We start from the raw sequence: 15,874 nt of genomic DNA, 5'->3' as shown, positions 1-15,874 counted from the left end.
ATGACCGGATGCGTCCGGTCATGATTTTCCCTCTCTGGAACCTTACTGGAGTCGACCGGACGCTGAGACTCAGCGTCCGGTCACTCACCTCTCAGCGTTCGGTCGCGCCAAATGATTTCACCTTGATCAAATAAACTGACCGGACACTGCGCCAGCGTCCGGTCACTCCGGAACCAGCGTCTGGTCAGCATTTGACCCTCCATTCACTTCCAACTCTCGATCATACGTGAATAAAGTTTGCTCCAATGGATCTAAGGACTTTTTAGAAGCTACCTAGTGCTATATTTAGCAAGTGTGCACCACACCTAACTCACTAGACTCACCTAGGTCAAGCTACCCGTCCATACCTCCCTTAATAGTATGGCCAAAGAAAAAACAAAGTCCTAAACTACTCTAAGTGTCTCCTCAACACCAAACGACACTTAGAAATAGTATATCCTTAATCTTATCGTCCATCCTTTGAAAACCGAAACGATTTTCATCGTAGGGGCATGACCACCATGATAGCCCAATCGATCTCCATTACCGTGACCTAACTTAATTGCATCTATAAAACACACGTTAGTTACAGTAATCATGTATTGTCATTAATCACCAAAATCTAACTAGGGGCCTAGATGCTTTCAATCTTCCCCTTTTTGGTGATTGATGACAATACCACCTCAAGTATGTGAAAGAGATGAGGTTTTTAACATGCTTGGATCATATAAGCTTTTGACAATAAGAACAAAAGAGTTAGGCAAGCTTATATGACCTAAGCCAATATGATGTACTCAATAGATATAAAATAAGCATGAGTACAAGTGATAAAGCTCATTTGCATCGGAGTAAAAATACGAAAGCAAAGCAAATGAGCATAACACAAGTGATATGACATATAAATAATTCAAAGTAGAGAGCACACATGTCACATATCACATAAATATCATGATCACATTAATATCACGATTATGATCACACTTAAGTAGTTCAATGCATAATGTATCACACATAAAACTTCAAATGTAATAGATAAGTTATAAGCTAATAGATAGGATCCCCCTAAATGTATCGCTCCCCCTAAGGCTAACATACTCGATCCCTCTTCCCCTTTGGCGTCAAACACCAAAACCTAAGGGTCGGTCGGCGGGGCTGCAGCGGATAAGTCGGGCGCTGAGGTACGAGGAGCGAGCTGGAACTGTGTGCCATCATCATCTGATCCTGAGCTCTGAGCAGTCTGACCCTCTATAGCTGGAAGCGATGCTGAAGCGGTCTAGGTTGGATCTAGAACTGGCGCTGCCTGCTCTGATGATGCAACTGACGAAGGGAGCGTCTCTATAGTCCCGGTAATAGGTGCAACTGTGGAAGGACCTGGGACATGTAGCTCTGGCGGTGTAGGCTGCCCTGTCAACTCACTAAATGAAGCACCAAGGCTCCTGGAAACTGGGGTGAGCACTGACGAACTCTGAGGCGGAGTAAAGCCCATATGAAGAGGTGTGAACTACGGGGCTGGCACTGGCGAAGCAAACCACTGGGACACCTGCTCTGTAGGTGAAGAAAACTATGACGCTGGCTGTCCTTGACTCTGAAGCCCACTGGGCTGGAAAGCTGGAGTCATAAAAGTGGTGGCAGGCTGACCAAGTTGGGGTGAAGGCTGTGGCGGTGGAGCCCCAATAGCTGTAACTACATGCTGCATAAACCCAAATAGCTGCTGCTGCATGAGAAGTTGCTGCTGATGCATGACCTGCTGCTGCTGTTGTATAGCTTACTATTGCTGCTGGATCGCCTGCTGCTGTCGCTGGAACTCATCCTGGCTAGTCTGAAACAGTGCAAATGTAGCAGCTATCTCCTGAGCCTGGCGAGCCTAATCCTGCCTCATCCGCTCAAGTATGGCAAGTAGAGCGGGGTCTGTCTGCGGTGCAGGCGGAGCTGAACTGGAGCTACCGGCTTCATGGTCATGTTGTCGTGGAAGCATCTAAGGGATATCGCGGTAGTCATCATCTGAGCTATCACTGGGGTCGCTCTCGACCATCCCCTCCTACTGAGTATCTAACTGCTCCTCCTCAGTAGCTGCTATGCCTCTAATGGTCTCATCCTACTGGGCTGTAGTCTCTGCCACCTTTGGACGACGGCGCGGCTGGCTGGGTGTCCTCACTGCACTATGGTGGATCATCTGAGTCATGTTGTATGCAGGGAACTCTGTAGTAGCACCACTATACTCTGTTAGCATCTCAGATGGCCTCATAGTAACTGCCCTATGGATCAAGAATGTAATCCAGTGAGCATATGGCAGCTGCCTCTGACCCCTGAACCCCTCTACAATAGTATCCTACATCTCTGATATAAGGAGATCCCAAATGTCAAACACAGTCTGTTGCATCAGAGAGTTCAGTAGCCATAACTGTATACGAGTCAAGCCCTCGTGATACCCCATCCTCAGAAGCAGGGTCCTCCTCATAATAGCATCAAGCACTCTAGCAGGAGTGAGATCATTGGATGTCCTGCTCGACCCCTCATCGAAAGGCTCTGTGAAGTACTGGCGGACTAGATCTGTAGGGGGCACAAGACCGCCGTGAGGGCATCTGAGAGGCGCTGTCTGTCCATAGCATACCTCATGTAGCCGGATGGACTGCTCCTGAAGTCTGAGTATCTCTCTGACCCTAGAGCTCATCAACCTATAATCTCTGTCTCTGAAAGCAAAGTGAATGAATATGTGCAGCAGGTCAATCCAAAGTGTAGCATAGAACTCACGGACCTAAGATGGCACATATAAGCCTGTCCGTCCAAGTAAATATGTCAGCCCTAGCAAGTAAGATAGGTAAGGGTGAATATGCTCTCCAGCTACTGCTACAATGGACTCAATGTTGCACACCCTCTGAGATCTGAATACTGCCCCATTGTTAAGATATGCATTATAAAAATCTTAGTGCAGTAGTGTGTAGAAGCCCTCTGAAGCTCAGTCATCCCTCCTTGGTGGGAACCACTGCTCAAAGTCAATAAATCTGAGCTGCTGCACCTGCTTGGCTGTGGTGGCCTTCAAATCTAGATGAGTCACTGGAGGCGGACTTTGTGGTCTAGGAGGCGGACGAGAACCCCTCTGCTGTGTCTCTAGCCTCGGTGTGACTGGAGCACGGGTATGACCAGAGCGGCATAACTATGGCTGAGGTGCCTGCTCTGTCTCCTCGGCCTATTCTCCCTCCTGAGTCTGCTCTGTTGGCTGTGCCTGCTACTGTGGCACCCCCTGAGACTGACTCTCATCAATAACGACACGTCGTCCTCCAACCATGATAGTCCTAGCTGGACCACCATGACGGCGCTCAACCTGCTCAAGTGCAGCCCTCTATGTTGGTGAAAGCTGATCTGCAATAACAACACCACTCCTAGCACCTCCTCTCTCTGCGCGCTCTGTGGCTTCTTCAACTGTGGCTGCTCTCGCTGTATCTGCATCAGGGTACTTGCGCTTCCTCGTTGCTAGCTTCTTCGTTGCTTTGCCTTTTGTATCTATAGGCAGGCGAGGCGGGGGCCTTAGATCCTCATCACCGGGACCTCCTCCGACATTCTTGACACGAGCCATCTAATGGAGCTGAAAAGAACAACTACCGCTGACAAAGATCAACTATCAACTATCACTTCCGAGGCTTGGCCTCGATCTGTACTCGCGAGCTTGGCCTCGAGTTGACTGACAATTGTCAATGTGACCTCAGAAACACCGACTCGCTGCATGATGGAATAGATCGGATATATATGAATATTTTAAATAAACATCTAGAGACACGAAACCCTAAGAAGCAAACATTAGGTACGAAATTAGAATCGAGGGCTTGCTACCTGACGAACCGGCGATCCAAAAAGAAGAGGAACGACAATCGGGGAACCACCATAAGGCACTGTGAAGCTAGGGTTCCAGTGAGGCAATGCGGCGTGGATCGGTGATGCACTTCGGTGAAGAGGCGTGGTGAGCAGTGGCTAGGGCACCGCTGGTGCTTCTTGCTGGCATAGAGGCGGCTCTGGTGAAGGGCTCAGGCACGTCGGTGCAGGTAGGGCACGGCGGTGCGGACTTGGTGGCGAGCAGGGCGAGCGGCGATGCGCGGGCTCGGGAAGGCATGGTGCGGCGGCGCTAGCACGTCGGCGGTGCGTAGCCAAGGCGCGAGTAAGGAAGCAATGCGGGAAGCGGCGGCGTGGAGCATGGCGTGGCTAGGGTTCGATGATGTCGACGTGGATGCGGGGCTAGGTCAAGGCGGCGCTGCGGTTATATGAGGTGGCCCACCATGACAGATAAGGAAACAGAGAAAAGAGTTGGAATCCCACACGCTATCTACTGACCGGACGTTCCGGTGGCAATGACCGGACGTTGCCACCCAGAATCCGGTCGATTCCAGAGAGGTCCAAAACCCCTGTAATCATGACCGGACGCGTCCGATGAACCCCGACCGGACGCAGCCAGAGTCCGGTCCTCACTGCCTTGATCGCCTTTGCTTGATCAGACGCTGAACCACCATCTAACCGGATGCTGAACAGTAGAGTCCGGTCACTCCATCGCAGCAGGTTCACTCCTATGAACTGATCGGACGCTGGACTTTAGAGTCCGATGCAGCGTCCGGTCATTCTTTTCCAGCGAATCTTTAAAGTCTTTCGTGCTGCCTGTTCCCAATCAAGTCTCAACTTCAATAAGATTCAAATAAACACCAATTGGGACTGATGTGAGTGATCTCTCTCAAACCCTCAATTTTTTTAAAATATTTTGCCTTAGGCTATAATTTTTTTTAAGAAAATAGGCAATAAGAGCACAATTGAAGATAAATGACAAAGCAACATTCAAGCATATGCAATGCAATCCTTGAAAGTAAATCTAGTTGCTTGTCAAGTTTGATCCAAGGTTAAGCTTCTTCACACGCTTTACGGCGGTTATCTTAACCATGTTAGACAAGCCCTATATGCATTATCAAAGATTAAACATGTTGTATATTACAGTGCAATGTAAGGGACAACACAAACTCATTTTTTAGTGAAGTTACTAAAATCAAGCACATTGAGCTCATTCCGCAATCAACAAAAAGTCACCTTATCTAGCGGTTTAGTGAAGATATCTGCTAATTGATCCTTGGTCCTTACACCTTCTAATGAAATATCATTCTTTGCAACATGATCTCTAAGAAAGTGATGGCAGATATCTATGTGCTTGGTGCGAGAGTGTTGAACCAGATTATTTTCAAGTTTTACTGCACTTTCATTGTCGCACAAAAGAGGTACTTTTTCTAGAACTATACCAGAGTCTAGCAAAGTTTGTTTCATATAAAGAATTTATGCACAACAAGCACCCGCGGCAATATATTTCGCTTTGGCGGTGGGCAAAACCACACTATTTTGTTTCTTGAAGGACCAAGACACAAGTGATCTACCAAGCAAATAGCACCCTCTGGATGTGCTTTTTCTATCCACTTTGCAACCAGCATAATCCGAATCGGAATAACCAACTAATTCAAATATGGCTCCTTTGAAATACCAAAAGTCAATGCTTGGTGTGTGCTTAAGATACCTAAGGATTCTTTTAACGGCAATCAAATGAGTTTCCTTAGGTTTAGCTTAAAATCTACCACACATACACACACTAAACATGATGTCGGGCCTAGATGTGGTTAAATATAACAAACTACCAATCATAGAGCGGTAGAGAGTTTGATCAACTGTGTTACCTCCCTCATCTAGGTCGAGATGTCCATTTGTTGGCATTGATGTCTTGATTGGCTTACATTCATCCATCTTGAATCTCTTGAGAAGATCATTTGTATATTTCTCTTGAGAGTTGAAAATCCCTTCTCTCATTTGCTTGACTTGAAAACCAAGAAAGAATGTAAGCTCTTCAAACATTGACATCTCGAACTCCTTCGACATCAATTCACCAAACTCTTTGCAAGAATCTTCATTTGATGATCCAAAGATGATATCATCAACATACACTTGACAAATGAAGATATGTTCATCAAGCTTTTTGGTGAATAGTGTGGTGTCGACCTTCCTAATGGTGAAGTCCTTCTCAATGAGGAAGTCTCAAAGACGCTCATACCAAGCTCTTAGGGCTTGCTTAAGCCCACATAGCATCTTGGACAACCTATAAACATGATTAGGATATCTAGGGTCTTCAAACCTGGGAGGTTGATCAACATAGACTAGTTCATTAATAAAGCCATTTAAAAATGCATTTTTTATATCCATTTGATATAGTTTCATTTCATGATGTGATGTATATGCAAGGAGGATACGGATGGCTTCTAGTCTTGCAACTGGTGCAAAGGTCTTTCTAAAATCCAAACCATAAACTTGAGAGAACCTATTTGCAACTAGTCTTGCCTTGTTCCTCACAACAACGCCTTGATCATCTTGCTTGTTGTGGAACACCCACTTTGTTCCAATGACTCTTGCACCTTATGGTCGCTCTTCAAGAGTCCACACTTCATTGCGATGAAGTTGTTCAACTCTTCATGCATGGCGTTTATCTAATCCAGATCTTGAAGAGCTTCTTCTACCTTAGTAGACTCAAAGCAAGAGACAAAAGAGTGATGTTCAATAAATAAAGCAAGCTTTTGAGAACAAGTCATTACTCCCTTTGATAGACTTCCTATGATAAGATCTTGTGGATGAGCTTGTAGTAGAGGTGAATTTCTTCTATCAACCACTTGAGGGGGAGGTTGTGGAGCATCAACATCTTGTTCTTGTACCACCATTTGCTCATGGGGAGACATGAGTGTCTTTATTTTCTACTCTCTCATCTTTTCACCATCTTGTGGCACACTTGATGAAGAAGGTGAATTGATCTCTTGTACATTATCTTCATCATCATTAGGCTTGATGTCTCCAACCGAAATGTTCTTCATGACCTCCCTTAATGGTTTATCACCTACATCATCAAGATTCTCATGTGCTCCTTGGGAGTCATTAGATTCATCAAATTCCACATCATATGTTTCTTCAACCAAGCCAGTGTTATAATTAAATACTCTATATGCTTTGGACTTTGATAAGTAACCAACAAGAAAACTAATATCACAATGTCTTTAAAACATCCCTAGGTGTTGCCGCTTATTGTAGATGTAGTATTTGCAATCAAACACCCTAAAGAAGAAGACGTCCGGCTTCTTCCCATTGAGCAACTCATAAGGTATCTTGCCAAGAAACTTTTAAAGTAATAGGCGGTTAGATGCATAGCATGCGATGTTGATAGCTTCCGCCCATAGAGCTTCGGGAGTGTTGTACTCATCAAGCATTGTTCTTGCTAGTGTGATTAATGTCTGGTTCTTTCTCTCAACTACACTATTTTGTTGAGGAGTATATGTTGCGGAGACCTCATGCTTGATCCCAACTTTATCACAATAGGCTTCTATGTTTGTGTTGTCAAATTCTTTGTCGTTGTCACTTCTAATCTTCTTGAGCTTCACTTCAAATTCATTTTGTGCTTTCTTGGCAAACTTCTTGAAGCATGATGCAACTTTGGATTTATAATGAAGGAAGAATACCCATGTGTATCTTGAATAGTCATCAACAATCACAAGACAATAAAGATTTCCTCTCAAACTCTTATATGTTGTTGGTCCAAAAAAATCCATATGAAGGAGTTCTAGCACTCTTATGGCTGACATGAAAGCTTTTATTGGATGAGTATTTGCAACTTGCTTACCGGCTTGACATGCACTACAAAGCTTGTCCTTCTCAAACTTCACATCCTTCAACCCTCTCACTAAATCATTCTTCATTAACTTCTTGAGTGAGCTCATCTCAACATAAGCAAGTCTTCTATGCCATAGCCACCCAAGTGTTGTTTTAATGAATAGTCATGTCTTCAAGTTAGCATCTTTGGACGTGAAATCCACTGAATATAGGTTGTTGTATCTAAATCATTTGAATATCACTTAATCATTACCCTTTTTAGATACAACAACTTCCTTCTCGGTGAACAAGCATTGGAAGCCAAGATGACATAAATGTCCAACGGATAGCAAGTTGAAGCTCAATGAAGCAACATATAGCACATTTGAGATAGAATGATCATTTGATATTGCTACTTTGTCCAATCCTTTAACCTTGGCCTTTGAATTATCTCTAAATGTGATTCTTTCTTGTCCATCTACTTCTTCATCTAGTGAGGTGAACATACGAGGATCACTGGTCATATGTTGTGTGCAACCACTATCAATAACCCAATGACTTCTACCGGTCTTGTAGTTCACCTACACATAAGAGATCAAGCTTTAGGAACCCAAACTTGTTGAGGGCCCTTCACCTTCTCAACAAGTAACTTTGCTACCCAAATTTTCTTAGGACTATTCTTGTTGGGAGGTCCTAAGAACATGACTTTTATCTTTCCACTAGAATCCTTTCTAAACATGTAATGAGCATTGAAAGCAAAATGTCTAGCATACTTGGGCAAGGGTTGTGGTGGTGGAGTTTGGCACTTATGGGCAAAGTGTCCTTCTTGTCCACACTCAAAACATCTATTTGGCTTTGGCTTTAACTTGTGTTGTTATTGAGCTTGAGCCTTCTTCTCTTGGTTTGCCAAGTACCCAATACCACTTCTATCCATCTTCATGACGGTATTCATTAGTAGCTCACTTTGAAGATGCTTACCTCTTATGAACTTGCTCAATCCAATATTGAGATGCTCATTCTTCAACTTGAGCTTCTTGTTCTCTTCCTTGAGTGCATCATTGTTTTTCTCTTTCTTGAGTTTTTTGTTCTCTTCTTTGAGCTTCTCATTCTCAAGAATCAAGTCACCATCATGATCAAGAGTTTCTAGCACTATAGTGTTAGTGGTTTTGAGCTCTTCAAGATCTTTCTTTAGCTTTTCATTGTCACTCTTGAGCTTGACATACTGTCTTAACCACTTGCTTGCCCTTGCTACTAGAACTTTGCTCAATGCTCTCAATGATCAAATCATCACATGATGTAGCTATATCAATCTTAACAACATCGTTAGTAGCATTATATGGCTCATTGGATAAATATTCTTGAGCAATGACAAGATTATCATGATTAATCTTGAGAGTTGTATATTTGTCTTTTAGCATATTATGGCTAGTGATGAGCTCATTATGTATCCTTCCAAGTTTATCATGTTTTTCTTTAAGCTCTTTCTTAGAAGATTTGAGCTCTTCGAGTTTGAATGATATAGCATCATTTTCTTCTCTAAGCTCAACAATAGCCTTTTCGGCTATATCACATTTAGCTAAAAGAGAATTATTCTTAGCTTCTAGCTTGTCATTCTTAGCTCTAGTCTTTCTAATGATTCTAGTATATATGTTTAGTAATTTGACAAGTTCATCATATGAAGGTGATTCAAATTCATCACCATCACTATCACTATCACAATCATCATTGTTAGCATGATCATCACTACTACTATCATCATCATTTGATACCTTTCATTCACCCTTGGCCATAAGGCATAGGTGTGTAGAGGATGATAGCGGTGGTGTCGGTGAAGATGATGAAGAGTCAATCACAATGGCGACCACCTTCTCATTATCTCTATCATCATCGGATGAGTAACTTAATGAATCAATGTCCGTGAGCCAATCACCGATGATATAGGCCTTCCCATTCTTCTTCTTCTTCTTGTGGAAGTCCTTCTTCTTGCCATATTTCTTCTTGTATGGCTTGTTGTTCTTCTTCTTCTCATCTTCTTCTTCATTACTTAAGTCATCTTTCTTGTCCTTGTACTTGTTCTTGTACTTGTCTTTCTTAGGCTTTGTGCATTGGTGTGCTAGATGACCAAGTTCTCCACAATTCTAGCAATCCATTTTCGAGATTAGCTTCCTTCTAGAGCTAGTGAAGAACTTTTTTTTTTCTTACCATCAAACTTGATGCCACTCTTATTAAGCTTCTTTAGCATCTTGGTGGTTTTTATCACCATGAGAGCAAGACTTGCATTATCATTTTCATCATCACTTGAGCTCTCATACTCAAGCCTTGCTTTGCCCTTCTCTTGGCTAGCTTTGAATGCTAAGTCCTTATCTTTCTTCTTAGTAGAGGATGAGCCATCTTGTGGTGTGATGTGCATGTACATCTCATGAGCATTGATCTTTTCCAAGATTTGTGTTGGTGTAGCGGTGGAAAGATCACCTTGATGAAACACGGTCATAATATGTCCATATTTATCAATGGGGGGACACTCAAGATCTTTCTTATAACATCGGATGGTTGTATTTGAGTGAGTCCAAGCCCATTGACTTCCTCTACAAGAACATTCAAGCATGAGTACATTTCATTAGCACTCTCTTTAGGAAGCATTTCAAATGAATTTAGTTGTTTCATGACAAGATGATAGCGTTCCTCACGCTCGCTCTTTGTTTCCTCATGGAGTGCACAAATATCCGACCATAGTGCATGGGCGTCTTTGTGGTTCCTCACCCGGTTAAACACATCTTTGCAAAGGCCTATAAAGATGGTGTTTCAAGCCTTTGTATTCCATTTTTCGTAATTCACCTCATCGCCTGGGAAGCCTTGTGAGGTGGCTCTAAGTATTTCAATATCTAGAGCTTCTAAATACGTTTCCATGCAAATTTTCCAATAAGAAAAATCATCCCCCTCAAAGATAGGAGGAGGACCATCCCCGTGAGACATCTTTCTCTAGACGGTTAAGTCTAAAAACATGAGCACGAGGCTCCGATACTAATTAAAAGGATCAAGATACCTAAGAGGGGGAGGTGAATTGGGCTAATTCTAAAATTCTTTGCAATAATTAAACCCTATGGTTAGCCCAATTAACCCGTTGTGCCTAGAAAATATTTCTATTGATCTATCGCACAAAAGTTTAGCAACCTATATTCTAATCCTACTCTAGCATGGTAATTCTATGAATGTAAATGATAAGAATTGAATTGTTCAAAGTAAATGCTCAAAGAAAAGAGAGAAGGAGGAACACTGCGATGTTTTGCCGAGGTATCGAAGAGTCGCCACTCCGCACTAGTGCTCGTTGGAGCACCCGCACAAGGGTGTAGCTCCCCCTTGATCCGCGCAAGGATCAAGTGCTCTCTACGGGTTGATTCTTTGACACTCCGTCGTGGTGAATCACCCACAACCGCTCACAACTTGAGTTGGGTCATCCACAAGCTCCGGCGGATGATCACCAAGCTCCCAATCACCAACAAGCCGTCTAGGTGATGGCGATCACAAAGAGTAATAAGCATGAACTCTCACTTAACCACAACAAGCCTAATGAGAAGGGTAGATGCACACTTTGCTACTCTTGCTTTCACTAATGAGGGCTCTCTTTGGAATTCTCAAATCTCAATTACCTTAGTAGGACCTTACTCTTCTTGGCACTCTCAAGGGTGTTTCTCAGCCGTTGGAAGAAGCAAAAGTACCCCCTCATACGAATGGAGGAAGTATTTATATACCCGTGTTCAAAATAAACTGTTATGTGCCTCTGCGGGGTGACCGGACGCTTCAGTCAGTTCTCCCTGAACTCCAGTATTTAAGTTGTGATCGGACGCTGGACAGCGTCCGGTCAGCACTGACCGAACGCGTCCGGTCTTGATTTTCTCTCTCTAGAACCTTACTATAGTCGACCGAACGCTTGGACTCAGCGTCCGGTCACTCACCTCTCAGCGTCCAGTCACGCCAGACAATTTCATCTTGATCAAATGAACTGACCGGACACTGCGCCAGCGTCCGGTCACTCCAGAACCAGCGTCCGGTCAGCATTTAACCCTCCATTCACTTCCAACTCTCGATCATACGTGAATGAAGTTTGCTCTAATGGATCTAAGGACTTTTTAGGAGCTACCTAGTGCTAGATTTAGCAAGTGTGCACCACACCTAACTCACTAGACTCATCTAGGTCAAGCTACCCATCCATACCCCCCTTAATAGTACGGCCAAAGAAAAAACAAAGTCCTAAATTACTTTAAGTGTCTTCTCAACACCAAACGACACTTAGAACTAGTCTATCCTTAACCTTGTCGTCCATCCTTTGAATACCGAAACGATTTCCATCGTAGGGGCATGACCACCATGATAGCTCAATCGATCTCCATTACCATGACCTAACTTAATTGCATCTGTAAAACACACATTAGTCATAGTAATCATGTATTGTCATTAATCACCAAAACCCAACTAGGGGCCTAGATGCTTTCAAATTGTTGGCTGGCTGCATCATTTGTTGTGATGCACATAAAGTTACTTCATTGGAGTATTCTTTACAAACATGAAAAAAACATTTTCCGTAATTGCGGTAGGTTTGTTCTCGTTTTCCTTATGAGCTTTTGATTACCTCCTTGAGTCAGATGTGCTTTGCTTTCCAAAATTTTCTGCCCCAGATATCTTATTTAAAATAGATAGTATGGAGCACTACCATTTATTCTGTTTTTCATGTGTCGGGCCTGTTTGGAACACAGTTTTGGAGGTTTTCATTCCTCTAGAAAGAAAGCCTGTGACTGCGTTTGGAACGTAGGATTTGTAGTTTCCTTTCTGGAGGAAAGGCAACAAGTTATGTGTGTTTCACGGGAAATAAAACATCCACCGTGACTCAAGGGAAAACATCTTTCTCGTTCTTTTCTCCCATCACCTCTCTCTCTCTCTCTGACTCCTCCCTCCCACCATGGTGGTTGAACCCTAGAGAAATTTGGCGCGAACAGGCGGAGATCGCAAACCACCACCAGCGAATCAGCCAATCCCCACGAAATCCCCTTCTCCCCGCTTCGTCTCTCCCTGCAACTCCATTGGTGCAGGGGTTTGATGTCCACCAATCTGGGGGAAGTCAAGAAATCCACCAAGAACCCGGTACGATTTGATAATGATATGATTTTCCTCTTCAGAAATAGTTTTATTTTGCCCTTGTTTTGGATCTGGATCCGAATTTGTGGATCCGGCAACACATGTTCTATTTAAAGATCTGATCTATGGAGTCCTTTTATCTTTTCCCTAAGTTTCTATAATAGATGTTTTTTTAGAGAAATAATAGATGTTATTTTTTGTGTGCGTGTAACTAGGAAGCACTCTCTCCAATTACTTAGCAGTTAGCACAAGGAGATAGCACTTACGTTTTGTTATATTATGCCTCTAGATTTTTTTCTCCTAGTAGGATCTCTAATATCCGTTATTTAACTTATTTTAAAATTGGAATTTTCATCATGTTTGTCATAGGCACATCAAAGAATAGAGCTAAGTGGGATCACCAAAAGAGGCTATATCTTAATGAACTCTTAGAAATCCATGATGTGCCTAGATTTTAGACACACAATGCATGGAGTAAGGAAGCTTGGACTGGTATTGTGGCTCAGTTTAATAAGAATTTTTCTTTGTCGTTCTCTATTGCACAAGTGAAAGAAAAAGGAATATCGTACCATAAAAGATTTGGTGGCAGAAAGTGGTTTTGGCTGGGATTCCGATAGAATGATGGTGACAGCACCACCAGATGTTTGGGCAGCAATGGAGGCACGCAGGAAAAAGGACGCTCTGTTTTGGCGAGACAAGTCATTTCCGTACTATGATGATCTGTTTGCTTTATATGATGGTGAGTTGATATGAGCCTGATTAGTTATTATTTTCACTGGATGTGATTACAGTCCTTAAGACTACTCTAAAATATTGTCATATTTTTTACAAGTCGTTATGTTGAAGGAAGAGTTGTCGTGGTATGGATCATTATGCCAATAAGGCAATATTGCCTTCACAAGTTTCTCCTGATGTGCACCTGCAGTCACCTTCACCTAGTATACCTGCCCCTGGTTCTTTCAGTTTTGATGCTGAAGAGGACAGGGATGATACTAATTGGTTTGGTAATGATGCATTTACTCCATTGGGAACTTTCATGCCTCAAGAAACACCAGATGGACCATCTTCCATAAATCTAGCACCACATGTTCCTGAACAATTTGAAGAAACTCTTCGTCACAGTGCCCGGCCATCTAGTTCAACTCCGGAGGCAGTTGATGGTACGCGTAATAAAAAGCAAAAGACCAAGCACACTATTACAACTGAAGATTTTCATGAGAAGTACTTGAAGCTAAAAAAAGAAGAGATCGAACGATTCGCTGCCATAGAGGAGAAGAAGCTAGATGATCCTTTCAGTATCAACAAATGCATCACTGTACTTGAGGGGCTTAGTGAGCTACAAACCGGAGATATGCTAAAAGCAGCAGACATCTTCAAAGACAATCCGTCAAACAGGGAAGTTTTTCTCTCATTTGGTAGTGATGCATTACAGGTAGGATGGTTGCTTAGACAAATTTAGATTACCTAAGCAAACTGATATTTTGGTACACTTTTGGTTCATGTGCACATATGCTCACATGATTAGGATTAGCATCCTGTAGTGACTGGTTTACAGTACTTGTCACTGTCTTTTGTAAAGTACTAAACTGCAGTACTGATAATTATCAAGAAATTTCAGTACAAGCTAACTAGGTATTCTAATGCATACGAAGGTTAAATAACATTGTAGTACATCATTGTCGCCGAACTGTAAGTCTTGCAATGTAATATTCCCACATCCTGTTTGCTATGTCATCTCTCATCTCATTTCTAGCTTGTCGGAAGTTGTTAAATGTTGGCACATCATTACTGTATTGGTCATCTCCTTCTGGTACATCCATCATATTACTTTGATTGATATCTGTGGTAGCACCATGTACCAAACCAGCAGCTCCATTGTGTAACCGAATGAAATTGTGTGTTAAACAACAAGCTACAGAGATATTCATATGCTGAAGCAGCTCTTATTATAGGGTACCTCATTTTTAATACACCAATAGCTCTCTCTATATGATTCCGTAGTTGTGCATGCCGAAGGTTGAATAATTCCTTTTGATTTTGTGGTTTTTGACCTGCTCTTGTTCTTGTAAGTGATATCTAGTTCCACGGTATGGAGCAAGAAATTGTGGTGTATTTGCATAGCCTGCATCTACAAAGGTAGAATTTACTAGGGGGACACTAAATCCATGGTTAAGTGCATCCTGTAGAACTCTTGCATCAGAAGCAGACCCCTCCCAACCAGCATGGACATGCACAAATTTTAGATTGAAGTCACATGCAACCATCATGTTTTGTGATAGACCTTGCTTTCTATTTCTATATGGTTCTTGTTTTTCAACAGGAATAGTCGATAGCTCCAATACAGTTCTGTATATATATTAATGGTGAAGTCAATATAAAAGGCCCACTTTATATATAGTAAATATAACCAAACTGACATGAAAACGAACTATTTTTGAATTACTTGAAAGTATGGAGAAAATTTGGGCTGCCTTAATATACGATGCGGGTGTGGAGAAGGCAAGCATATACAATGGCATGTGAGTTGTGTAAGTGCATTGAGCATTGTTGCAAAGTGACGGCTAATTGTTTCCCCACTATATTGGAATTGATCTTGTAATACTCGATTGCTTGCATTTTTTGATACTGCATAAAGGAATATAGCTAATTGCTCTTCCACCGAGACATACCTTGAATCAACAAGTCCTTTTCCACGCAATCTTCAAATCAGAGCACGAAAAATATCTCTCTCCATATGGAATCGCCTTTGGCATAAGACTTCATGCCCATCTAGTGTTTCATCAATAAATGTGGCTCTATTCTAGACTGATGTATGTATGGCTTGCCTTTGTGATGATTGGGATGAACTAGCTTTTTGTAAGGTAGGAAGTACGAAGAGAAAAAGTTCCTCTTCAGTTTTTGATCTACGCTGGTAGCTTGAATCCATAGAAAGAAATGCTATTGTCTGTGATGGATGGATGGATGAGAGAATGGCAAAGCTATTATATTGTTGGACAACACACAATGCAATATGCTGCTGCCCCGACATGCTTATATATATAGCAGGAGCAGCAGGGTGCTGTAGCAATGCCATGGTACCAAAAAAATGCAGACAAGTACAACTTGCTCAACGGCTATTTCCTCA

General features: G+C 42.5%; 1 pseudogene; it reads left to right on the top strand.

Annotated features, from left to right (window-relative positions):
* The first annotated feature begins 4,062 nt into the window (after window positions 1–4,062).
* LOC136548628 (uncharacterized) lies at window positions 4,063–14,338 on the top strand (annotated as a pseudogene).
* Window positions 14,339–15,874: the final 1,536 nt, after the last annotated feature.

This window comes from Miscanthus floridulus, chromosome 4 (assembly GCF_019320115.1).
Source record: "Miscanthus floridulus cultivar M001 chromosome 4, ASM1932011v1, whole genome shotgun sequence".
Classification (NCBI taxonomy): Eukaryota; Viridiplantae; Streptophyta; class Magnoliopsida; order Poales; family Poaceae; genus Miscanthus; species Miscanthus floridulus.
The sequence above is the reverse complement of the archived record's forward strand: the minus strand, read 5'-3'. Positions and strand labels throughout refer to the sequence as shown.